The sequence below is a fragment of the Pezoporus wallicus genome, unplaced genomic scaffold, assembly GCF_028554395.1.
Source record: "Pezoporus wallicus isolate ANWC-B61680 ecotype Strahan unplaced genomic scaffold, APGP_CSIRO_Pwel_v1 contig_8512, whole genome shotgun sequence".
Classification (NCBI taxonomy): Eukaryota; Metazoa; Chordata; class Aves; order Psittaciformes; family Psittacidae; genus Pezoporus; species Pezoporus wallicus.
Window position 1 is genome coordinate 1,067,337 of NW_026635168.1, and position 27,845 is coordinate 1,095,181.

At 43.2% G+C, this 27,845-nt stretch overlaps 1 long non-coding RNA gene across 1 annotated transcript in view; it reads right to left on the minus strand.

Annotated features, from left to right (window-relative positions):
- The window catches only part of LOC130599500 (uncharacterized), a 72,108-nt gene extending 45,043 nt beyond the window's left edge, over positions 1-27,065 (minus strand). The window contains exon 1 of the long non-coding RNA XR_008972248.1: positions 26,907-27,065. This is a non-coding gene — a long non-coding RNA (uncharacterized LOC130599500). The remainder of the gene's footprint in view (positions 1-26,906) is intronic.
- Positions 27,066-27,845: the final 780 nt, after the last annotated feature.

Genomic DNA, 27,845 nt, shown 5'->3' on the forward strand with positions numbered 1-27,845 from the left:
GTGCAGTTCTGGTGTCCTCAACATGAAAAGGACATGGAACTGTTGGAACAAGTCCAGAGGAGGCCACGAGGATGATCAGGGGACTGGAGCACCTCCTGTATGAAGACAGGCTGAGAAAGTTGGGGCTGTTCAGCCTGGAGAAGAGAAGGCTGCGTGGAGACCTCAGAGCAGCCTTCCAGTATCTGAAGGGGGCCTATAGGGATGCTGGGGAGGGACTCTTCGTTAGGGACTGTAGTGATAGGACAAGGGGTAACGGGTTAAAACTTAAACAGGGGAAGCTTAGATTGGATATAAGAAGGAAATTCTTTACTGTGAGGGTGGTGAGGCACTGGAATGGGCTGTCCAGGGAAGTTGTGAATGCTCCATCCCTGGCTGTGTTCAAGACCAGGTCGAACAAGGCCTCGTGTGACATGGTCTGGTGTGACGTGTCCCTGCCCATGGCAGGGGGGTTGGAACTGGATGATCTTAAGGTCCTTTCCAACCCTAACTATTCTATGATTCTATGATTCTATAATAGCCTACTAAGATAACCCTCAAAACTGCAAATCTTGCACTTAAAACTGAAGAGTACAGATGTTTTACGACCTCTTCCAAAGTGCCTGAAAGGTCATTCTGCATTACACTGCTGTGTGATGCAGATGAGGCACTGGACACATTACACAACCAGATAGACTTGGTGCAGAGTAAGGGACTTAATCTCCACCTGTGCAACAAGGCATCCGACCCTGATAGTCACCCCCATGCAAGGAGAGGTGAAAGAGTCAGGCATTTCTTTTAGGGGAGAAATGTGGCAAAAGGAGCAGAACGAAGGTGATTTTAACAGGCTTGTTATCCTTCTAGAAAAGCAGCTTTTCAGAACAAGATGTTTTTTTCTTTTCTTTCTTTCTTGATGCAGGATTTCATTCGGTGCACTGCTATAATGGAGAGGCTCTAGAATGCCAAAAATGTCTCCCTTTACCCCTGTCCATAACACTCACAAGCTGTCAGTCCCCCTACTGTGAGCTTGTTTTTCATGTCAAGTGTAGTGCTGACCACTGGTGCTAGCTAAAGAACTGCAGCACTTGGTGCCAGAGGCAAACCTGCAACCAGACTAGTTACAGCTGTTGAGCTTCCACAGCGAAAGGCTCCCTTTGCAGAGCCACTGGCATACAGCATGCATGTTCTCTGTACTACCCTATCCAGACCATCACACACATCCACATTTCCATGATGTTTTCAATGCAATCTGTGTTAGTCCCTTGTGTTATTGGGCTCCCAAAACACTGACAACAGAGCCTAGAATCCAAACCTGAGCCAGATGGACTTTTTTTTTGCCAATTTTTATCCATTCACAATGTGCTGATTGAAAGCTGCATTCTGATGATCAACAGGCAAATTTCACAGGGTGGGTATATGTAGCTGATAAGCTAGCACAGCTGGCTGCTGTCTCGCCACCACATCTGGAGTCACCAAATTGCTCCCTTGCATGAGGATTCAGCTGCTGTCTCTACAGTTTGTACAGTCACGGGTTAAAGTGCACAGATTTTTTGTGTAACCATATGGATAGAAGATGTCAAGGTCATCATTGCCAACTTCATGTCACCAGTCAGGTAGTTTGGCACTGATAATGATTGGATGTGTATTTACCAGGTCGGATCCTGAACAAACAGGGATAGCTTTCTAATGTTAAAAAAACCCCAACCCACCAACCAACTTGATAGAAGCTTTTGTTTCTGACTTTTAAAACATGAATCCTGAGAACTACAAATACTTTGAGGAGCCTAGGATCTGTTTAGGAAAGCAGCAGGGATTAAAATGCTTGAGTAACAGAGAGGCACGAAGCACCTTTTTGCTCCAAGGCCTAAAATGCTATTGATACAAGGGATTGCCAGCAGACTTACTCTGAGAAATTATTTATTCAGTTATTCTGAATTGTTACATTTTGTTCTGGTTGTGGATGCAACGGTGAAATCGGAACAGACAACTTACCCGTTCCACAGTGAATTAAACACTAATGTGCTTTGGAAAGCAATAGTGTGGGATGGTGTGGGATTTAGCAGACCTGGGTTTATTTTATGTTCATTCCCAAATTCTTTATTCATTTGTGGGCAAATCATCTTCTTAGTTTGAGTCTTCATTGCCTAACTATAAAAATATTTCCTTTCTCTGCAGTCCTGTCTGTTTAGCTTGTAAGTTTTCTCTATGTAAATACAGCGTGTAGTAACATTGACAGGACTCCAATATTAGATGGCAATTCTAACACTATTGCAATAATAACTGTAGCCAGCTCACATTAAATCACCATATAGTTTATGTAGCAGTGACAGTTTCAGTGGAATTAGGCTAGAGAGAAATTTATCCAAGAGTCTTTAGCAGTGATTTAGACATGAATGTTCTTTTTATGTAAAGCGATAGTTGGAAGGATTAAGATGGGGAGGTTAATCTTTCCTAACGGCTAACTCATTGTTTTCTCACGATTCCAAAAATTCTTTGGTAAGAGACATGGTCTGGACAGCTCACCATGAGCAATTTTGGAATGGAAAGTTAACCGCAAAATAGTCAGAGCTGGATATCTTGCAAAACTCACTCAAATCCTGATCTCTTTCCGAGTCTTTCTTTTAAAGATGCCAGACACATTCCTATCCATGTCCAACAACTCTGTTTTCTGAAACAGGAACGCTTACACATACACGAGTATCAGCGCAGAGACACACACACTCAAAAGAGGCAACTGGAAATCATTGCCAAAGAACACGTATGCTGGAAAATATATCGATTAGAAAGCATGCCTTCTTATCTAACCTTAGCTTAGCCTTTGTAAGAAAAGGTGTTGCTTGAAGGGGAGTCTAACATCAAAGTTCATATTAATTAATTAGAAATAAATAATATTGTTTCTTTTCCTTTGGTTTCTGAAATGGGAAATCAGTCCAACAAATATTCGGGATGGAAAGGAATTGTGTTGCTAGTCCTTTCCAGGAGGATAAAGACATTCTGTCAAAGAACTGCTGGAAGGCAACAGGGAAGGTGCCATAGCTCTTTCTCCTCTCCATGAATACTTTCTGACTTAAATCCCAATGTCTGGAACTTAAAACGAACCCTCTTGCTACTCTGCTAATGCATAACGGGTATTAGTGTGTTTCCAACCTCTGTTTGCAAATTTTGCCCTTAAATCCAGCCATGTAACAAGTTAATGAAAGCTTTTTGTTTCCAGTAGCTTTCTCTTTGGTCTTGCTGAAATAAGTCTGTGATTCAGCTTTGTGCCTATTGGACACCCTGTCTGTCCACATTCCCTCCCAGACACTTTTGTTACGGTCTTGCCATTTGGTGGTTGCATGGTCTTAGATTCAAGGGACCCTGCTTTTGCCAGGGAAAACTTTCCTCCACGAACATTCGAGCATACTTGTAGGCAAATGTAGAGGGGGCTGGTGTTTTTTAGGGGTATATCTTTAATATATCAAGGGTCTGATGACTTCTGGGCAGCTTGTGTTCATAGGTGACCTGGTATAGAGGATGCTGCTCATGCTTCCACATAATCAGTTCAAACCAAATGCAGAATACATTTAGGGACAGGATTTATAAGGCAGCCTTGTATTAGGCAACATCTGCCTCCATGGCAATATCCGAGTGGTACATGCACATAAATGGAGCAGTGCTAGGCCAGCTCTTGGAAAACAGCCAGAGTACACAGTCAGGGGATGACATTTCTCAGTCGTGCCCCAAATCCTTATATCCTTCTAGAAGTGAAAGTCCTGTTACCTGGAAAATGTTACTTATGCTTCCAGTTCCTAAACAACTATTAAAAAGGGCTATCTCAGGTTATTTATGGCACAGCTGAAATCAGAAAAGATGGCTGTAAAAGTGCCATTGTGGAGATGAGGTTCAGGAGCAGCTCTCTTTGCTCTGTTTACAAATCAGGGGAGTTTTTAGCCTCACAAACTCAGCCAGGGAACTGAGATTTAAATGGGGTAATTTCTGGCTCAATAATCATTAGCATTACTGTACTTTCCTCAAGATAGAGTTCTCCATCTAGGCACAGATTTATATCGGTAAGATCAGAGCCTCCAGCACATAAATTCTTTTGAGGCCAGCACTGACTACATTTATGTTTTGAAAGTATCTCACTCAAAGGGACCATATTACATTGGAATTAAATGTCATTTTTAAAACAATGTGTTCCTGAATCAGTTTGGGCCAACACAGACATTACTGTTGATAGAAAAACAATCATTTAATTTTACTAGCTAATTCATTCTGGACATCATTAAACGAAATAGTGACCTGATGTCCTCTGAGACTGTTGGTGAGACAGAACAAATACAGGAGAGAAAAATCTTTGAAGTTTCAACTAGGAAGTCCAAATTTGGAGGATTTTGTGCTATACAAATTTGGTTATTGAGGGTTTGGGACTGAATTGTATCATTATGTTTTATAGTGCTATAAAATGAAAAAGTCTTTTTAATGAATCTGGTTTCTAGCTGTCCCTTTTGGGTTGTGGAGTCCAAGCACACTGTGTGCAGGATATAATTAGCCTGTTGTACAAGCTAGTGAAATAAATGGACTTTTAATGATGCTCAGGATGCTCAAAGAAAAGAGTAGCAAATCCAAAAAAATGCATTAGAACTGGAAGTCAACTGAAATTGCTTCTTGCCAAGTAACTTTCTGGCTTCTACTCTTATTTTGTCTGTTTGTTTCTCCTTACCCCTGGGCCAAGGTGGCTGTGGGCTGAGGATGCTGCGCCTCAGCAGTGGTGGGGGTCAGGAGACCTCTGATATGCCCACTCTTCACTGTGCAGGAATGTCTTTCAAGTTGCAGTCTTGCTTTTTTTCCTTGGAATAGAAAAACTCTTCTGGATCCCACTGACTTCTGCTTCTGGACCTTTCCCTTTAAGAAAAAGAAATTTCTCACTTGATCTTCAAGAACTCTTTGTTTAGGAGACGTCGTTTTAAGAAAAACCTGTCTGAATTAAATGACTTCAGTTCTTAAGTGCACATAGTTTGTAAAGAGCGTGAGTTTTATGCTAACTACACACATCCTGTGGATGTTCATATTGAAGGGCCATCCTTCTTCCACAAGGTACTGAAAAAGGGAAATGAATCACAAAACACAAGCCTCCATGAGCTGAACAGAGTACAAATATCTCCATATCTTCGTTCAAAGAAACTTTTGGCTCTAATCTGTAGGTCCATTTGAACTGGTGGCAACTTTCCTACTGCCTCCAATGGCACTGAATTTGGCCCTTGGATATTTATGTGGTTAAATGGGGCTAATAGTCCGTGGGTGAGCCAGGAGAAAGATCCTTCCAGCCCACAGGGTCATAGGGTCTGACTCTCACTTACTCAAACTTGCAAAACAACACTATCAAAAGCTCATAAACAGCAGCGAACGCTGGAGGTTAAAAGAAATGTCTGATGTTTCACAGAAACCCAAAAGCAGTTGTGCAACTGCAAACACATTAAAGCATGAGTCAGACCCGCGTTTGGAGGGAAAACGCATCCCATGGTGGACAGATACAGTGGGTAGATGGACCACATGGCCCACTGCCATTCTAAACTGCTGCTATTTTAGATCGCTTATACATTATTTGCAAAACAACCCTTTCAAAATGACTTTTGTGCCATGAAGTAGGGTGTAACTTCCCTGTAGGTTGCGTTTCTGCCCCAGTTCTCATTATTTCTCCTGTTACACTCAGTTTTCTACTTGCCTTTTCTACGATTCTGCTCCCAAATTTCTTAACACTCCCATTTCTGGACCTGCCTTCTCCTCCCTACTCACACCTTCTTAATCCCAATCTTTGCAATTACTTGTAAGTCTTGTTACTTTTCCATCAGTCAGTATCCTTCAGTCCAGACAATCAAGTCATTTATGGAGCTCTGCTTAAATGTTGCTTTCTTCTCACCTGATCCCACACTCCATGTTTTCTTCAACTATGTGTCAGCATTGGCGCACAATTATTTGTGCTATTATTATTAACTAGTCTGGTACATGCCCATATTTATCATAGAATCATAGACTGTTTTGTGTTGGAAAGGACCTTAAGATCATCTAGTGCCAACCCCCAGTTTATGCTGGGTTTTTTTCCCAGCTCTATCACTACCCTCACCTACCGAGTCTTATGAACTCTTCCTTTGCTTTTCTAAGGAGCTTCTTTGTTAAATGCTCTTTTCCTAACCCCCTTTATGGATTATCCAACCTGGTGGAAGCGGAGTTGTTAAAGATCTTATTTGGGAAGAACTGGAAAAGTGAATGTGAATCATGACACTGATGCAAGATTGCTTCATAAGCAGTGTTCAGCTGGTCACCTTCTACTTACAGGTGAAGTCAGAATCCCCTTGCTCACCTCATCACACAGCTGTAAACCTCATGCACCTTATGACAACATCTACAGCAGTCAGTATGTGGGAGAAATACAATTTCGGCTCTAAAATTTTACACACTGTTGTTATGAACTATGAAACTATGGCAGCTTTCCATTCAGAAACAGCTGGACTTGCATGTGGATGAAGTAAGTCCTGTATTTTACATCTATACTTGTCTTACCTACCATAAGGTAAGGGATTCTGGAAAATGGATCAGTTGCTGCATTAATAAAGAAAAGCATGTTGCTATCCTCAAAGTAAGTGTCATGGAAAATAATGAAATTATCATACATATCCCATGATCCATTTACATGTAGCTTTTCAAACCCCGCTTGGCATATTTTCTTGGAAAATGTGAGTTTTTAGGTGAATGAGCTGTTTAGTTGTTAAAATGCTGCCTTTTTGCTAAGCATGATTGAATGTGTCTTGGTTGCCAATAAGTTTGCTCAGTGACGAGAAAGACCAGACAAAACTCCTGGAGTGTTAAAAAGCTCCTTAGCTGTTATCCACCTTCCTGCTTTCCTTAAGCAGGCGGCCTGGAAGGGAGCTGGTTTGTCTCTCCTTGGGCATGGTGCAGTGCAAGGTTTGAGCAAAGCAGCTTCCAGCAGAAGCATGCTGGTTCTTAGCTGAGAACATGACTAAATTCGGTGAAGACAGAAATGACAAATGAAAGGTTAATATTTTGGCTCCGAGGTCCTTCTGGCAGACTTGGGATTAACTTTGGATGTGTCAAGAAAAGCTTTCAGGACAGACCCCAGAGCCAAACGTTTCTGAAGTGACAAGCAGTTTTGGGAAACTCAGCTGTGCCATTCCCAGTGTAAGAAGGATCTGAAAACTCACCCTGGGAGAAATCAGGTCCCTTTGGAGGGATGGAAGGAAATACCTCTGTCCCCCACAGACATAAGGACATGGCATGCTTGAACCTGTGTTCATTGGTGAGGCCTCAAAGTTGGCTCCATACAGAAAAAACAACTCTCCCTTCCCCATAGGGCAAAAGAGGTGTTCCTTCTGAAATCAGTGGGGTAAAAATAGTACAACTCAAAAGAAAGTCTGCCTCAAAAACTCATCCTTTTAAGGCTGTATTCTGGTTTGATATATACTAGCTTGCATCTGGGCTGTGTCTGAGACAAGTACTCTTCAACCTAAAACTAGCACTTAAATGTGGAGGCAGATCTTAGTAGTACATTGAATAAAATTGACACAGCAAATTAAATATTGCCATGCAGCTGGGCACGTAACACAGTTGTGAATCCTCTGCTACTGTAAGGTCTTCAAGGCTGGTCTGCCTTTCCTCCAAACTCTCTTATATAGCCTTGGGGTGAGAACATGCACCTGAAATCTGGGATTTGAAAACAATATTCCTCCTCCTGCTCATCTCTCCCTGTCTCCCCTGACCTGATGAATATTTTACTGTGTACGGACAATGAGAAAGCTTTGATAGGGGTGCGTTGCTTTAATATCCTAAAGGCTATCTGACCTTGCAAACAAAGCATGAACTGATAGCCTAGCTTCAGGGGAACTGGAGGGGCTGTGGCCAACTCTGTATGGCCACATGAGTCACTCAGCTGACCCTAGAGCCATGCCCCAGTATTATCTGAAGCCCCCTGAACTTTGAATCGTAGGCAGGAGAGGGAGAGGAATAGCTGGTATGGGAATACCTTGAGTTTCATGTACATCACCAGGTACTTTAGCTTTGCCAGTGTTTGGCAGGTTTACTTAGACTTTCTGGAAGAAAATTAGGCACCTGCTGTGTCAGGCAGCAGCAATGAAGTTTGGAGCATCTCAGCAGAGCCTGTGTGCTGAATTCAGGCACCTCATCATTCACCCGTGTTCCCAAGGCCTTTCTGGAATTTAGTCCCTTCATTTCCCTGAAATGCTGCTCCGAGTTCATGTTGTGGTTTAACTGACTTGCAAACAGACAGAGCTCAGATTCAGATGGTAAAAACCCCAGGGAACTCTGCTACACCACCACTTCTCCAAGCACCTTAGTGCAGAGGTGCATGATGTGGAAGGTGCACACCTTTTCACACTGGTTTTTCAACCCAGTGCACTGTACAAACTAATTACATTTAGAATCATAGAATCGTAGAATAGTTAGAGTTGGAAAGGACCTTAAGAACATCTAGCTCCAGCCCCCCCGCCACGGGCAGGGACACCTCACACTAAACCATGTCACCCAAGGCTCTGTCCAACCTGACCTTGAACACTGCCAGGGATGGAGCATTCACAACCTCCCTGGGCAACCCATTCCAGTGCCTCACCACCCTTACAACAAAGAACTTCTTCCTTAGATCTAACCTGAACTTCCCCTGTTTAAGTTTTAACCCATTACCCCTTGTTCTGTCACTACAGTCCTAATGAAGAGTCCCTCCCCAACATCCCTACAGGCCCCCTTCAGATACTGGAAGGGTGCTCTGAGGTCTCCACGCAGCCTTCTCTTCTCCAGGCTGAACAGCCCCAACTTCCTCAGCCTGTCTTCATACAGGAGGTGCTCCAGTCCCCTGATCATCCTCGTGGCCTCCTCTGGACTTGTTCCAAAGAACATTCCTTCTAACAACTCATCGGGACAGGGAGAGATGCATTTGTTAATCTGGGAGAAAATTTTGATTATTAATCCTTTGTGGATGTATCAGAGCAATAGCAACTCCGCTGCTGCAGCAATGCATAAGCTCCAGACTTCAAGTTGGCTGCTGCCTGCTTCTATGACACTCTCAACATTCAGCCTGTTTGGGTCTTTATTCACCCCCAGACATTGGCAGCAGAGCGATGGAAAACAGAACATGTTCAACATACAGGAGTGTTTACTCTTGTCATGACACAGTTTGGGATTTTCCATTTAAGCTTGAAAAACAAACTCTAAACAGAATTTATTAGGAAAATAGTAGCTATGAGGTAAACTTACGCCAACAAATGCCAAGAGGTCAAACAGACGACGCATGACATTTTGGTTGAATATTCTGTGTGTTCCTAGAAGCAGTGTGAAAACTGGCTCACGAGGTACGTGCTGGAGTGTTATAGTGACTGGGGAATAGGGAAAGTCCAGAAGGTTTCTGAAAGCAAAGCCTTATTCTGCTTTGTAGTAACAGAGGTCTTTTCTTTATGCACTAAACCTGAGTGCTCCGAATGTCAAGGCTGGGGAATGACACCAGCACGGCCACGTCACCCACAGGAGCCAGAGGATGCAGGACAGGCTGGTGCCAGGGACATCCCCGCTCCAGCCTGGGTGGAGAATAACTGACTTTTTCCATGCTGCTTCCAAATAAAGTGGTCACAACTCCTTCCCAGATCAGTCCTAACCATCCCGAAGTGAGAGATTTGCAGCCGTTTCTCATGAAGATGCTCTGCTCTCATTTACAGAGGCAGAAATCTGCTCAGCTAGCAAAAGAGGAAGCAAGACTAATGGTGAAAGCTTAATATGAGGAAGAGGAGAGAAACCATCTTGTTTCAAGTAAGGTTCATGTGTTGTCCTTAACAATCAGGAACCTGTATGATGCATTTTTACTTCACTCAATTTTACTCACTCATTTTTATGTCATACTAATTTTTAGTCTCTCAGCTTGTTTTTAACTCCCTTAGTTGTGCTTTGAAGAAGACTTTCGCATGACTTTAGATGTATGATGAATATCACAAATCAGACCATTCCTCTATTTAGGCAGCAGCTGGAGACTGGGTAAACCCTGTGTTGTCAGAGCTCTGGCATTTCTGGGTTAGCTGCTGCCTACCAAAATCTTGCCCATGTCCATGTTCAGGATGTCCTGACATCATCTGAATAGAAATCCTTAATACATAAAATATCACAGGTAACAATAAGTCTTAACAGTGACTCTGCTTTAGCATATTCCAATAACTCTGCAAGACTAACAGTTATACATGTTATGTCCTCTTTCTTCCTATTCTGCTTTTCTTTCTTGGTGTTAATAATGCCATTTCCAGGTGTGTGTGTGCAGAAATTATTCTCCCTGGTTTCCACTGCAGCACACAGTGTTTGCAGCTGGTGAATAAAATGTACCGAGATTATGGGGGGAGATTAGAAGAAAGTCACCAACCAAGACAAACAGAGCACCCCAAAGAAGTTAAGTCTTAAATTGTGTAGAACTATTTCGCAGAGAGGCAACTCACTCCTCTCAGTAAATGGGGAAACCACTCATATAGACACATGCTATTCATAGAGTATGGATTGAAACCCCGTAATTCAGGAGAACTCACATACCACAATTAGGTGTGCAAGTTTTCATGGCTGTGATAACTACACTGTGATGGGCATATCCCAACAGATTGCTCATAACCTACAAACGCTATGTAACGCTGCAGTGTGAACAGGGGCCCCTAGAAGATACCTCAGCACCATTCAACATTTTTCTGTGTATCTATCTCTCATACGTGCTCCAAATTCACACACTTTATGAGACTTAATTTACAATGCTGGAAAACTGGAAAATAGGTAAAAAAATTCTTTACTATGAAAGTGGGGAGGCACTGGAACAGGTTGTCCAGAGAAGTTGTGGCTGCCCCATCCCTGGCAGTGTTCAAGGACAGGTTGGACAAGGCTTGGAGTGACTTGCTCTAGTGTGAGGCATCCCCACCCGTTCTGTGATTCTATGTAAGGATTTCCATTCTTTGGATGAATATTGAATTGAGATGCTTTAATCACTGGGCTATCACTGCCCCAGGTTTCAAGAGGTACAAGATTGCAAACACAGACCCATATTTAGCTTTTCCTTGGGGTTAATTAGGGTGGCTACCCATGTGTTAGCTGGTCTGCATCCTTTCTTAAATGATCTGTAAAGTATATGAGCCACAGCCCCCAGCTCAGAGGTCTGGTTTCCTCTCTAGAAGATAAACGTCTAAGGTAGGTTCTTAAGTGACTGACCTTTTTCAGTCTAAATCCTTTATCAGTTCAAGCTCTGAACCTCCAAATACACCTACTGATTTGATGACTAGATTCAGGGAAGATCTTACTCCTTCCTGTGAAGAGCTGCATCCACATCTCTGCAACACCAGCATATATTTCTTTCAGAGATTGAGTGGTTGGGTGAGACATCCATCAGTGGCAGATTCAGTTTTGAGTATGGTACATTTAGAGCTTTAGCATGTCAAATTTGAGCTGCTAGATCCAGCCACTGCTGACATGGGATAGCATGGAGCTGTAGGTCTAGGGTAAGTTGTCCCTGCCCATAACAGGGGATTGGAACTAGATGATCTTAAGGTCCTCTCCAACCCAAACTATTCTACAATTCTATGATTCTGTGATTCTGTGACTCTGTGATTCTATGATTCTATGATTCTATGAACAGGATAACACAATCTGGTCCTCTCCAGTGCAGGAGAACAGAGAGCTTCCAGCAGAGCTCATATCCTGTCTTGGGCACCCTGGCCATAGCTGGCTAGTGTGTGAAAGCATTCCTACCAGAATCCCAAAGTGGATCCCAATAAAAAGACAAATGGAGGTCAACGCGCTTCCCCATCCTGCCATTCTTTGATGCTAGTACCCCTCCCTCCATTCACCCACACAAACCCTTGATGTAGATGGGTCAAGACTCACTCTCCATATGGGGCAGTGCTTGCTATTTTTAATTTTTGAAAGTTAAACCAGCTCTGAAGCTGGATTAGTGGTGGCAGATCCCCCTAAACTATAGGCACGTAAACTGAGGGTGGACAGCTGCTCCGACGTTCCTGGCTTGGAATCCAACCCTTAAAACGTACTAGATGTACATACATGGCTTCTTGGCTGCCCCATTTATGCCCATCTGTTATGATGGCACTCTGCCTGCTTAGAAGTTGGTCAGATCTTTGCCCTTGGGTACTATACCAGGCAATGATGGATATATAAGGACAGCCTGCATACGGTGGCAAGAGAGCTCTTCTCCAGGAAGTGCCTTCTCCTGCTATGGCTGAGCCTTGCACTCTGGTGCAGTGGTACATCCTTGCACTCCAAGCACACCTGTTTCATTACTGGCCTCCTAATAAGTAAGCAAGCCGAGGAGAAGAAAAGGGGCTTGTGGACTTCATGGAAAATTTTGACTGTCAACAATGAGGCAGGTTGTATTACAGAGCATTCCCGAAATACAAGCGGTCACCAATGGGGACATCAACATGACAGTTCCACCCACTGCCACTCTGCATAACAGGCAACAGGACCAAGGGACAAATCAAATTTCAAAGGATTGCATACATCGGAGCCTAAGATACCGCTTGTATATTTGCCTCAAGAAGAGAGCCAAGGGACATAACCCTTCCTGGTCTTTAGTAGGGTACATGATGCCCTTTCAGATGGGATCACAATGACATTAATAACTATGTCGGGTGAAAAGTGGGGATTTTCTTCTGTTCCTTTAAGATATGTCCATTTACCTTTGCATAAAGTGGGAGAACACCCGTAAAATGAATACTGAGAATTTTTATGGCACTCACCCCCAGTCTTTTTTTGCCAGAAACAAAGATTTCAGGTCTGTAGGGCAAGTAATACTTGTCTTGATACAGAAGAGTGCATGCACTGATAAGACTTTGTATTTGCAGTAACACTTAAAAACCTCAGCTGAGATTGAAGCCCTAGCTGCTCTTCAGGACAGCTTCTGTCCCAGGAAGCATAAAATATAAGCACACAGTATGGAAGAAGGCAAAAGAAGAATATTATCCTGCAGTTAACTACCAAGAACTGGATAAAGTGTCTTATCTATGCTCACAAAGAAAGGTTTTATTTTAGCAAAGCCCCTATAAATCCCTCACTCTCACTTTATGTAGAAGTCATCCTAGTTTGTAGCTGTCTCGCATACATTTGCACTAGTGCAGGTTGGTAACATGCAGCACCTTTTTTGCTGCCTTTCTCTCTAAAACTTTTCCACCACTTCATGATTCTACTTTAAGTGCATTTATTTAGTCCAGCAAAAGGTTAAGAAAAACAGAATTGTTCTTATGTCACCTTGGGAGACGCTGTTAGGGGAACACTTCCCCAGGATCCAGGATGCTGACTCAGGAGATCAGAAGAATGGTTCAGTGGATGGTGCCAGTGAGGATGCTACAACTCTCTCACCCTATTCTACTCTCCTGGTGGATCTGCAGCTATTTCCACACTGCCTGCAGAGCAGCTTCCAAACCCTGTGTGCGCTCTGGTGCCCATAGGAACGCAGCAGGTCAGTGCACCAGTGCAAGTGCGCTCCGGCTCCACCACCTCGAGGACAGGCGGTTGGCAGCCCTTCAGAGGCCATTCCTGCATGATGATACACATGTTCCCAGGGGTAGGTCTTGGAAGGGTAACTGAACATCTAGATCCTGCTGAAATCCTATAGTCTCCTTGTCCCCCAGGCCCCCATATAAATTGGGAATAACAGGAAATCTCTAGCTTAGAGGAGTGCTGAGGTGCTTAGATGCTGATGTAATTACAGCCATTTATGTACTTCAGGTGGACGGCTCTGATGTATTACCCGCGATGGCCCTCTTAGTGTCCAAACCAGCCTCCAGCTTGTGTGCATTTCGCTGCAACACTCTGGCCTGCATCCCACTGCTAAGAGCTTTTTAGAGGGCGCTTGGAGACTTCCTGGGGAAACTACCATGCAGTCACCGGGATGAGATAGCGTTTTAATGACAGAGAAAGCTCACAGTTTTCTCACCACCGCCAGTGAGAAGCCCTTGGTGTGAACTCCTGCCTCTGGGATTTTGGTGCAGGGTGCTGATCCACTGACCTCTGAGTCTGGCTCAGCCCCAGAAGCCAGGAGTGGACAATGTATGCAGTTTCTGACCATAGGCCATTTCTCTCACTCTAATTAATTCTGACAAGCCCAGTTTCTCCTTACACATTGACCTCACATGTTCCCATATGAGCAAATCTTATTCCAGCTGCCATTGTAAAATCAGAAGTATTATAGTTTTTGTTCTTCCTTGCCAGACAGTGTTTTTTTCTCTAATTGGATCCATAAGAATGCCCTTACTCCTGAGATGAGACAGACTTTTGTGAAGACTAATGTTTGCAGAGAGGACCTAACCTCATTTATACCTCACAAAGTCATGCTTTTAATCCAGCAAAAGGATTTTACCATTGTATTGTCTGAATGAGTGATATGAGGCAGAAGCCACCTAAATGACCTGATAACTCCTGAGTAGCTCATGGCATTAAGTTTTCTTCCTAGAAAATCTTTTTACATTATTATCTGTGCTGGCAGCATTTTATGAGTTGCCATCCTAACAGATGCCCTGTAAACACCAGTGGGTGCACATCTTGCTGGTGGAACAGCTAGAGCCATGCCTCTTGTGCGCACTCTGGCAGGACTTAGCTGGAAGTGAGATGCGTCGGTGTCCAGCATCTTCAAAGTTTATCTGGATGCACACAGGATGCACTCGGTATATTCATGTATACACTTGGGTATCCAGCAAACCATCCCTAACTTCTGGCAAAACATGTACCAGGTAGCTCACAGTAGACCTGTCCCAGCTTTTCAGTCCTTTGCTGTCCTTAAGTACAATATTCATCTAAAGGACCCCTCCTTTCCTAATGGTACCACTCTGTATGTCTGGACAACTGTGAAATGAAAAACTAGGTCATTCACACATCTGAACACCTGAAAGTCCATGTCCCGATGCAAATCATATCCCAAGACTTCAGTAGCGCACACAGACAGCCGCTGAGAAAGGGCTGGAGAATTTCAGTTTTGCTCCTAGGACCACAGGGAGTTTCCTATTCATTTTTGTGGAGCCAGGTCAAGAGCACAGATGCTTCTTTTTCAAAATGCCTCCTACTCTTTAAATTATATTTCTGTTGGCAGCTGAGGGCTTTTGACCTCTCTGGGCAGCATGTTGTTTCCAGAAGAAAGTTTATATGTAGACTGACTAGTTCATTACCACACAAAGGACCTCTTCTTTGTTGAGAATAGACAGTACTTGAGCAGGGTTAAAAACAAAACCATGAAGAAAACTGGTCCGTTTTGGGCAGGAATTCATGGACATTGCCTTCGGCTCCGAGTGAAGTCACTGAACTGTTGCTTCTTACGGTGGCATAAGACAGGAAAGGCACAATACAAAGGTGCAATGTGATGCTGCCAGATGATTGCTAGGGTTGGAATCACTCCTGAATGAAAGAGCCAGAGAACCAAGACCTAAAGACTGCCAGTGTTGTCTGAACCATTTCTTAAAGATTTTATGCCAAACAGATCTAGAAGGGCTTTTAGAGCTAAAGTGGCTTTGAGAAACTATCCTACTGAACACTTGCATGTGGCTACGCTACAGCTTCAGGCTGACTAAAGAAATGATGCAGAGGGGAAGGGGGGAAGCACAGGGACATGTCCAGGATGTCTGCTTTACACAATACCTTCCAGAAGAAAGGCCAAGATTTCTAACTTCTTGGATGTACTCACCCAAAAACCTGCCAAAGTTTTTCATTCTCTGTGCTGTGAACAGGAATAAGGTAATGGTAACAGGAGGCAAAATTCAATTAGGTGGAACAAAAGGGACCTTTTATGGATTTTCCATCATAAATCCTTTACTCAGATTTTTTTTTATTTGGGGGGGGGGGGAATAGCAAATCATAGTGTTTAAAGAAATGAGGCATAACATATAAACCAGTAATGGTGATTAAATAAACATAAATCAGTACTTAGTGAAAAGTTGGTGCAAATGCTATAGCAGCACAATATGTCATTGTCCTTTTGCCAGGAAGACTGCTTAAAAGTAATGGGTGAAAAACTGCTCTTATTTAGGCATCATCTAGGCACCAGATGGATGCCAAATAACATTTGGGATTTTAAATCACAGTCTACGTTTAATGCACTAAATTCAATGAATCTCAAGCAAGGGACCACTTCCATTCCTTAGACCTTCCACACTTTTTTCATGCTGACTTCCAACTTTTCCTGTCCCAATATCATGAGGCATTAAAAAGCATAAATCTGGGCTTTGTCCACTGATATTGAGGAGATTAACTTAGGTCCTACTAATGTCAGGGCAGCTGCTGCAGATTTAGACCCTGACCAGCCTCTTCACTACATCATTTTAGATTTTCCCCTGGCACATGTCAGAACCCTTTAATAGTATAAATATTGCCATACTGATGTATGTATGCCACTGTATAAATCAGTCATGCATCTACATCAGAAAAAGTTTATCCCCTCCCCTTCAAAAAGCCCCAAGTAGTAAAATGAGGAAAGTGTCCATGCAGGACCTCTGTTTTCCTTCCTTTCCTCACCCTTAGGTACCAGACCCAGGAAGAACAGGGTCATGATCCCACCAAAGACTTCTGACAAGTGGCTCAGGTCTATCTGGTAGTGTTACCAAAGTCCTTGTGAGATCTCTAGGGGGCTTCTGGCACTGGAGTTTTCTGTCTTTCCCTACTGGACCAAGGAGGATGATATTAACAACATCTCCTACATCCCATCAGCCAGATTTACACTCCCCCAAGGGCCCCAAGAAAACTTTATCAGAGCCATGGTCTCCATACCACCCTCTTGAGCCTTTAAGGCCTTTGGATCATTGATTTTTCACTTCAACCCCAGTCAGGAATTGGTTCACTGCTCAGCACCTTTTGCACAGCATGGTCTGCCAGATTCCCTGGCACTGCAGTCAGTCACAGAAGGTGATATGAACACTGGCTGTTTCCTCAGGTGATGAATGAACCAAAGCCATGGCCCCCAAGAAGCGTGCAGGAGTGGGGAGGGTGGCCCTGTTAATGGAGGCATTCAGCAATGGCCAGAGTGATGGTCAGCTCCATCACCATCTTCTGCTTCTCTGCAATGTATATCCCAGTATCACTGGCATGTAATGAAACATTGAACAGTGCTGTCAGGAAGAGTGTTTGCATGGTTAGTTAATCACAGTGATTAGACCCTGAGAGCACTGTATGTCGTGGGGTTGATCTACCTTCAGTGATCTTCCACTTTTCCTCTGGGAGAGTGGCTGTCAGCAGAAAAGCAGAAGACATCTGGAGCTTAATGAGGAAGAGCTTAGGTCAGTGCTAACACAGGCACTAGGTCACGGGAGTGAAGTGCTCAGAGCCTTTGGCTCCATCTATACCAGCTGACAAACCGACCCAAGCAGCACTCTCAGTTGAGGCAATTTTGTTGTCTTTACTGTGGATTGCTAGAACAGCCCCACTGTCATGATTATGTCCAGGGCTGGCTAGCATTGCTGTAGACAGTTTTTGGGTGTAAGCCAGGAGTCAGCAGCTCCCAGTGAGCAGTTTTGTCATGGCCACCACTTGGAAGACATAGAGAGAGTGACTGGGATTATTTGGTAAAGCCAAGTCTCAATGCCAAAGATCAAACGCACACTTATTCACCACTACACACATAGCACTGACAGTCAGCAATTTTGACAAAGAAGAGAATGGCTGGAGTCCTCAAACCATTTTTGCTATGCCAGCTTCTCTCAAGGCCAGGACATGTGTGACAGTCTCTTCAGTTAACAGCAGTGTCACAGAAGGCCCCATAAAAAGGTCCCATAAAAGCTGCATCATGGATGGAAATGCAAATGCTCATACCTATCCCAGGTATAGCGACATCAGACTCATCCCTGTTTAAAGATGCAAATGAATATGGCCCAAAGCTTTCATCTGTGAACTCCGAGACCTGAGTCAAGAAGCTCCATGCTTTCTGACTGATGGAAAACCTGCACAGAAGCAGTGTTACTGGGCCTTTGAAATGGCTTTATGTGGAGGCTATTGCCTAGAGGCTGTGGAGGAGGACGACCTATCTATACCATCTCTGCTTTTAGTCATATGATTTAGTTATAGGTAGTCCTGCAAGGAACAGGGAATTGGACTTGATGATCCTTATGGGTTTCTTCCAATTTGAAATATTCTATGATTCTGTGTTTTCACCCCTATTGCCATACTGGGTCATGATAGTCCCTATTGCCCTCAGGTGAAAATGAAATAGGTCCTGCACTGATTAGGTACCTTAAATTTCCCTTCCCTGATGACGTGAATATTGCAAATAGAATGTCTGTCTTCTTGTAGGTTCCAAATCCCTTAGGCAGTGCAGTTTTTGTACACAAAAATAACACATACACTGCATTATAGAAAATCAAGCCCCACAGACATCAGACGAAGGGATATTTTGCCTCTTCTCCAGGAGCCCACAGCAGCCCAAGCCTTGGATGGGGAGGATGTGGGCACACCAGTCACCCACCATCAGGCAGCATTTACTGGTCCTGCCCACAGGCAGAGACATGCTGGTCACACGTATGCAAGAGCTCGGAGGATGGCCCATGGCAAAGTCTGCAATTTAAAACCCATCCAGTTACATTCTTGGAAGCATTCTTCCCTAAGTCAAACCAAGAAAAATATGTATTCCAAATACCAGGAGACACAAGGAATTGCATCATTCTCCTATAGCTTCAGGGGTGCAGCATAGCCAAAGAAGGAGGCGTGGGAAGGGCAGGATGCAAAACTACACCCCGAATTGTTACCCAGGAGGAGGTTTGGGGTCCTTGGGTTCAAGCAGGAGAGGTTACAGCACTGCACCAGAACTCTCCTCAGATACCAGCATATCAGCCATAAAGATGGCAAGTGGACTTCATGCAAGACACAGTCTTGCCCTCAGTGAAATCAGTGCCAAGACTTTTCTGATTCTTACTGAATTAAAGGCTCAACTAGAACCAAATACAATCTTGCATCAGTGGGGCCACCAGTGTTCGGTTGTCTACACAGCAGCACACCAATGCACTGGTAACACAGTGAGACCACAACAGACATGCAGTTATGCATCCACATATTCACACATTCACACATGTATGTAAATATGTATTTATGTAAATATGTGTGTATGTGAATAATGGTTTTAAAGATGATGATGGAAGTAAGCTATGTATCTTTAAGAAGATGAGGGCTTCTTTTAGAAGAACTATTTTTCTCATCTTTTCAAAGTGTGAACAAAAGAGTGGTAGGTTTCATTAATGTTCTTTTCTTGCAGTGGTCATTATTTGCAATTTCAAGAATAGAGATCTTAAAAAGAAAAATCAAATTCAACCTGTTCTTTAATCCTGCCTTTGAATCTCTCCTTTCTTTGTAGACATGTCCACTAGTCCTTAACCTGATTTACGTGATTGGTCAATTGTGAGTTAATGAAGGGGATAAAATGTTTTCTGGAATGCTAGTATAATCGACAAATGGCAATGACCAGTGACTGGACCACGGCCAAGACAGGAACTTAATCCCCTGAAGTCCAAGGGCATTGTGAAGTTGCACTGAAGTGGGAACTGAAAGAAACCAGTTACATCATTCCTTAGACTGGGACAAATGAGCTCACTACAGAAAGTATATTTGAAGACTAATTATATGGGGAGAAAACAATTATATGGGGAGAAAACAAGTTAGGAAGGAATGTCTCTGCTTCTAGGCATATGTGATTTCAAGTGTGGTTTAAGGGGTTTAATCCTCTTCTTCTCTGGTAACATGTTACTGTTTGATGCATTCAGTGCAGGTTGTTTCTTCCAGGGGTCACACACTCTTGCCCCTTACCTCTGCTTTCCTTAATGATGCTGAGCAGTTCCTTCACCCTCTATCAAACGTTTTGCTTGAATTCTCAGTAGAAACACAAGATCTGAATGGTTCAGTTGCAAGGATTAAAGAGGTGGGTTTAAAATGCATATAACTTCCAAGTGTAAAATTTAAATTAGAACAGAGAGACAACCTTGCTTGCTGTGCTTTGGATTTCATGTGAAGGTCAGAATTCATCACTGCTGGAGTCCTACTGAAGTTAAGCAGTTTTGCTACTCTATCAAGCCAAGGTTTCTCAGCCTGGATCTTTCTGGTTTTGAACACACACCTCAAGACACGTGGGTGACAAAGGATTTTCATGTGGTTGGTACACAGCCATTGAATTTAAAGGTTGAAACTATTCACATGAAGCCCTGATGGATGCTCACAAGTTCAGCACCTAGACAGGGACTGAAGCACAGCACCTGTGAGACCACCAAGGACTGAGTTATCATGCTTTTGGTAGAGGGAAAAGGGTGGGCAGCCCTCTGGTGATAGTGAGAGGACAAGAGTCACTTTAAAATATCCTCTCTGCTTTGGTGGGTATCACCTGCACTGAGGAGCTTGCCAGGAGGGAGGACAACCCATTTTTTGCCCTAGGCCCCTGGTTCTGAGAAGTTAGACCAGGTGCTCAGTTTGTTACACGATATATGTTAGTACAAAGAGGTTCAGGTCAAAAAGGTTCAGTACAAAAAGGTCAGTCCTTCAACTAGGACTATGCAACACATAACGTTATAGGATATTGCAGGATGACCCCTGCACTCTGAACAACACCCAGATGCTCAGTAACATTTCCTCCTATACACATCATCTTCTCAGATCTTAGATCTTGATAGAGTAAAAAAACCCTACAAACAAACTGAAGTGACAGAAACTCTTCATGGACTTCCAAGCTAGCACCCTCCCATGTGTTTCTGTGCTGCTTAGGCTCACTTTTCCTTCAATGAGTGGTTAATTTTTATACTATTTTAATGGTATTTTTCTGACAGGAGGCTCTGGAGAGCCAATGTTGCACATGCAGGTGGATTGTAAATTTGCTGGGGAAAGGGATGAGGTTTATTTGCTTCATTTGCACCTCAGACAGTGGGTCCTGATTTCACTGCTATGCCTAATTCATGTAATTGATGGTCAAGTAATTGAACAGCTTAAAATGCCTGGGAAGGCCCAGGAGAAGATTCAAATGGATCCATTGCTTTTCTTACAAGAACAGTCCGGGTCTCTAATGATGTGAGCTTTGAAGGGAGCAAGAGATGGTGTTTGTGGTAATGAGATTTCCAGAGCCAGAGGACCATAGGGAATCGTAAAGAAGAGAGTGAAGTGAGACATGAAGAGTGAGGAGAGATTAATTAGAGGCAAGAAACATCCTCTTGGTAGTCTTTAATAAGCCAAAACACTCAAATATGTAAGAACTCTGTTAATAGCCCATGGCGAAGCACCGGATGGGCCAGCACCACGGTCTACATCCAAGTGCAGCAGCTCTGGAGAAGTCCTGCTGCTCCTCTCACTGTCTGGCTCTGATCTGAATCTGCAGACTCCGAGCCTTCTGACCATATCCCCAATGGAGTCAGGTTCCTCTTCCATCTCCCCTGGCTCCTCCACACTGCTGTCTTTATGCTCCAGCCTTGCTCTGTGTATTGCATCAGCAATCTTGCCTCTTCATTAGCATTTCAGCAAGCTAATTGCTGTCCTCCCTTGAGCTGCCTGGATAACTGTATCTGCTCAGCAGCTGCATCTCTCTTGTGTTTAGGGATTTGTTGATTAAAAAGATTACCTCATCCAGTTTGACCCTATCAGCTCCAGCTTCCTTTGCTGCTGATGAGAAGCACATGCTGGTGGGCCTGGATCATTTCATACCAGAGCTCATCGGCAAGGCAAGGGGTTGGACAACAAGCAGGTGGGCTCTGGAAGTGCAAATTCTTCCTTGCCATGGGTTCAAGACATCCATAGGGACTAATGGTAACCACCAGCATAGAAAACTGCTGCTAGCTCAGGATCCCATTTAAGACAAGATTCAGAAAGGTAGCTTTAGAAGACATGGTCCTTCTAAAGAAAGACTGAAAACAATGGTGTCGGTTGGGTGAGGTCTAGGAAGTTAAGGGTAAAGAGTTGGTATTTAGCTCTAATTTGCTACAAAGACTTAACAATTATTGTAGAAATGCCTTGTGAAGAAATAACAATTCCTTTTATCAGGTTTGTGTGTGGTTTGCTAAGGACATCTACTAATATATTGCATAAATTCAGGGCAGTTGTGTCTATATATCAGAGGTTTCAGATGAAGCTTTTGTTACTAGTCAGCTTTCCAACTGTCTGAATGAAGCTATATCTGATTAGGTTGCAGCCTAAGCTGCCGAATCTCATTTCCACACCCTTTTAGTCAAAGAAAAGGCCTGGAGGAGAGGTCCAGGAAGGTTTTATTTATTCCTTTTCCTTCAATCCTTAAAAGCTATGCTAAGGTACAGACAAGGTCTAATCTGAATTGGGTTTAAATCAGGACAATTGCTCTGAAAGACAGAATGTCCGGCAATAAATGTCTATGATACCTCAGTTCAAAGCCTGGTCCTCCTGTGTCAGGTTTTGCCATTAGAAACCTTCCTATGCAGTTCCAGCACTTGCGTACCTGTTGAGTTACAGAGCTTTCTGGTGTTCAGCAAATCTGATTCTTTCATTTGTCCATGATTTTTCCATTTATCTTCTCCTCTATCATTTGGATCTAGTGAATCTGAGGTACTTATTGCTTAAACTGTAGTGCCTGAAGCTGAACAAAGTGCTCCATATGTCTTAGATATGCCTCTCTCAATTAAAACTATAAACTAGAGCTGCCAAGTGCTGACTTAATAACATATCTATTAATAGTGACTGTTATTAGGGAAATGGGAAGAAAAGCAGATAGAAAGAGAAAAACAGTATCAAATTAGACATTTCTCTGAAAATACACTCCAACTTAACCACAAACTTCAGCCAGATAACCTACAGAGTTATGGCTATGTGGGTGATAAGCCTCCCTTTAATTTTTGCACAGGAAACTGTGCTTCAGATTAACTTTTCAGAAGGGATAACAAAAGTGATTTACTCCTACACGCATAAAACCCCACACTAGCATGTTTGCTTATTGCCACGGGCAAAGTGCCTTCCAGACACTCAAGACTGTTCCCTTCTACAAGCGCTGTGCAGACCAAAGGCTGTTTTTGTTGCTTACTCGGCTGTAACAGCGGATTATTAAGTTTGTAACAAAATCTCAGGTAACATAAATATTTAGAAACAGCAATCCAGAGGGATTAAACAAACACAGAGCAGGGCTCTCACAGGTTTTACTCTGTGTTGTTATTCAACTCGCGCATTTCAGAGATAGGAAAACCAAACTGTGCAGTGCTGCACGGATTACTCCTGAAGACTAAATGCCCATACATATGGGACTAGATTCATGGGAAGGATTAAAGGATCAGTATTAGACCCTGTTCCTAAATCCTAATTAGGTAATTCCTAAGGATTGCAGTTCACAAACCCCAGCACCCTGAGCACGGCTCTGCCTAGTACCAGGCCTTCAATAAAAGAAAACCCAGGAAAATGCTGAAGAGGAGAAATTTCATGTGGAATTAACAACTGGAGGCTTTTTCTTTAATCTGAGTGCTGAATCAGGTCAGTTATTCTTCTCCCTCCCCTCTAAAAATACTAGAGTTGGGGTATCATGTGAAGAGCTGTCTTGCACCAAATGTTAGCCTACACATCTCTGACATGAGACCCCCTTCAATGAAGACCATCTTAGAGTTTGGGTCATTAGGACTTCGGGTGTAATCATTGAGGGTTTTTCATGCAGAAGGGATGGGGCTGTGGTGTGTTGGGGAGTGTAAGGGGAGAGGGACAGGCTTTCTGCAATAGACCACGGGATATGTACAATCATAGAATCATAGACTAGTTTAGGGTTGGAAAGCCCCTTAAGACCACCAAGTCCCAACCCCCCTGCCGTGGGCAGGGACACCTCACACTACTCACAATGTACTTTGTCTCTGTCTTGCTTTTCCCATCCATGGCCAAAAAAAACCCTAAACTCCAGCTCAGAGTGGAGGGAGGCAGTTTTATGTGGTGAGCCACTGGGCTCATACACAATGAACCCTATTTTGGGTGGAAAAGCTTCAGTTCCAGCTCCAGAAACATGCTAGCATCAGGGGACTGACCAAGTTATAATTGAATCTCTTTGTGTTATTGGTCCCTTGGCCTTCCTAAACTGAAGCAAGCTACATTTGATTTCTTTGGCATCGTCTAGCATGTGTACTGCCAGCGTGTTGCCCTTGGTGCCTTGCGTAAGCCAAACTGGCCGCTTCTGTGACCTCTTGTTCCTTCTATACATGGAACATATTTCAATGATTTTATAACTCCTCAAATAAGGTCTCTTTTATTCTTAATCTGAATGCCCTGTTAACTTGGTTTTGGATCCTCTCCCAGTCTCTAGAATACCTGATGCTTTATATTTTGGATATACCGGACTGCCTGTTGCTCCAGGTTATGACAGTGTCTGGTTCATATAATTCTCCCTTTAGATGTTAGACTACTTATTCCAGTTCCCCTCACCACTTAAAAGAAAAAAAGGGGGGTGAGGAGTGGAATAAACAGCTTCCTTCGTAATTCTCAGTGCAAAAGCTGCCTACCAGCTCTCATACGCTGTCTCATCAGCTAGCAAAAACAAGAAGTTCCTCCTGCTGCTCACTTCAGCTTGTCCAGCCCATATAAATGGGCTGATTTTGAATCAAGAAAGCTCATTGTGTGTTGTTTCAACTCAGGTCTAAGGGCAATGTTTGAGGCACGGGGTACAGAGATAAGGTTCCCTCAAGCAAGAAACTGGCATGAGAAAAGACATATTTCCTGGAAACTGAGTTTTTATAAGATAACCTGCTTGCAGGAATATTTGGGTAGAGAAGAATCTGCAGACAAAACAGTTTTAAACTATGCTTTTCTATTTGCCATAATGTTCTCTCTATCTCTCTCTTTCTTTTTCCCCTTAAATGAAGCATCTCTTTTGATTCTAAACCACCTTTGAAATTGCAGTGCTCTCAACTTTTCAAAAGTTTTTCATTATCTTTAGATATCAGACCTGAAATAAGCTGTTCCCATATGCTTCAGATTAAAAATTTCAGTGGAACCAATGTGAAACTGGAGTGGGGAGAGCTTGGCTTGCAGAGTTTTACTTGTTCTTATTTATTACAGGAGGGGAAAAATGAAAGCTCTGAAACCTCTCACAGGATGGGGAACAAGTTTCCTACTTACTTGAGGGGGCCAAGTTCTCCAGGCAAAGCTGCTCTCGCAGCAAAACCAGCCCTAGTGAAGGTTTCTTTCCATCAACAGATGGAGAGGAAATACTCCCCTCAAATATAAACTGGTGATGGAGGGTATAGTGAAAATGGAGAGTAGAATTAGCTGAAGGGATTGACTCTTTCTCCCATTCTCAACTCAGTTTTCTCCTCTTCCTTCTAAGTTGTTCCTCTGTACATCTTCTGCTTAGTACTGAGAATGCCGGTGTAGCTCCTGTGGTGCTGGAAGATAAGGTGCAGTTATAATAAATTATAACAATTGATCCCAAACTTATCCCGCATTTTATGCTCTTATGGTTGCTTTCATCTTCTCCCTCTATCTCTGGCCTTGGCCATTTATTCCTTGAACTTCACCCTCAAAAAGGCCTCTCAAATCCTGAAACAGCCTCTTGCGTCTCCCTCATCTGCAGCTTTTCCAGTTGAAGAATCCCAGACCATGCCAAGCTGGATGTTTTTTAGGAAAGCCTCCCAGAGGGAAGATTCAAGTGTTACTCCTTGCTCTCCTCCCACTCCTCTTTACACCTATTTTTTCAATGGTTTGAACTCTGGGCTGTATCGTCTCTGCAGCCAGTAAATTATCCAGGAATTCAGCATAAATGCATTCAGCAGCATGTGGCTTCCTATCCGTTTCTTTGCCATGCTCTACTGCAGCAGTCAGGAAAAAGCAGTGCTTTTAGCAGAATAAAAGCAGGATGAGCAGCCCCAAGTGCCTTGCTGTGACGCTGGGAGGTGCTTAGCAAAGACTACTGGACATCCAGGCCTTCAGCTTCATTATGGACATAACTGATGAGTTTCTAAAGGGTCATGAGGTCTTGGAAGTGTGCACAAGTCTGTTTGCCACTCTCAGAAGCTTTTAGAAAACCAATGTCAGTCTCTGTTGAGGTGTTACCATTGTCAGGCACTGGAACAGGCTTCCAGGGAAGTGATAGAATAACCATCCCTACAAGTGTTCAGAAAACATGTAGATGAGGCCTTAGTAACATGGTTTAGTGATGGACTTGGCAGTGCTGGGGTAAAGGTTGGACTTGATGATCCCAAAGGTCTTTTCCAACTTGGCTGATCTTATGTTTCTTCGAAAGCATGCCATTACTTCTTAATTTCTCATCCCTTATGAACATTCTTTTTCACACATTATTCAATACAGTCTTTATTGCCTATCTAAAGTCTTCAGTCAAGAAAAACTCTACTAATTGGAAACCAAGGAGACCTTGCCAAGAGAGCACACCACTCTCCAACCCAGCAGCTGCAGCAAAGGCAACACGGAGCCCAGGATGACTTCCTCTACATCTGCTGAGGAAATTGGTCCAGGTAGAAGATATGACTGGGTAACTCCAGGTTGTCCTCCAAAAGTCATGCCATGTTGGCAGAGGATGACTCACTGCCATGCAAAGTGGCATCGTGTGCGCTGGGACCAAATGCTGCTTGCAGAAATCCCTGCTGTGATTTACATCCATAATCCTGGGCAGTAGAAAAGCTGGAGTTCCCACAGGAGTCCTGTAACCAGCCAAAATCATGGCAATGAAGAATGTGCAGTGACCAGGACAGGTCAAGGAAGGCTTCAGTGGTATCCTACAAGCACTAGGAAGATATCTCTAAAGCTACTACTAAAATACAACTCGCTTTTCAGCTCTAAACCCTTTTCTTCACAGAGAGGGATTTTTTCTGGGCATTATTGCAAGGATGATTCTGAAAGGGCAGGGAAGTGTGAAGGGCTAAGAGGAGGTCAGGGACAGAGAGACATGGCAACATGGGACTGGTCTGGACCAGAAATACAAGACAACATGGAATGGAAAGGATTAGGTATCTTACCTAATCTTCCAGGTGAGGATAATATCCAGGTTTTCCAAGCCATCTCCATTTAGAAATAAGGAAAAGAGAGAATTGTAATCACTCTATCACTACAAGTCACTGATGTTCTGAAGCTTAAAATAATAGCCTGAAATCCCAAGTAAGGAAGCAATTACTGATTATAAATATATTATATAAAACATGTTTTAGAAAAAAATCCCAGTTCCTCTTTCCTTTTCTCACAAATCATTCCCTGAATTTTGTACAAGTATTTGCTAATCATTAACATTCATTAAAAAAAAAAAGAGCACTACCTTCAGGCAGTAGGATGCCTGTGAACTGTACTCTTAAAACAGCCTATATGATTTCCTAGTAAGAGCTGGCCACACTGTCATTTGCAGTGTCAGTGGCCAGCTAAACCTGGTGAAATGAGCTGTACTACAGCATGAGGTGCGCTAAGGGGTGAATGAAATGATTCTGTTGTCAGAAATGAGTGGTTAAGGACATGTAAGCACTTTAAGAAACCCCCAGAGGCTGCCCCATGTGTTTGTGAATATGTTATTGAATTATCTGATGAGCTCTGGGTTGCTATGGGAACTTGATGAACTTGGAGAGACACAAAAACGAGGCCTTTCCATTTGGGACAGTGATGTCTTTGGTCCCAAGCACATCACGATGTACTGTAACTATGTTAATGCCAACAGAGCAATGATATCATGCAAAGACATGACAGGTCATATTTTTTTCATATTAGGAGAGAGAGCTGGAACATGTGCATATGTGTATAGGAGTCTGTAATGAAACTGCCATTATGGGGCCCTTGTGTGCTTGCAGTCTCATTTCACTGAGTTAAGAGTACTTACTTTTCTTAATGCTTGCTTAATGTGTTTACTTAAACATGTTTAATAGTCTATGGAGTCCATTCCCATTTACTGTTGGAGGTTTCTTTAGAGCATCACA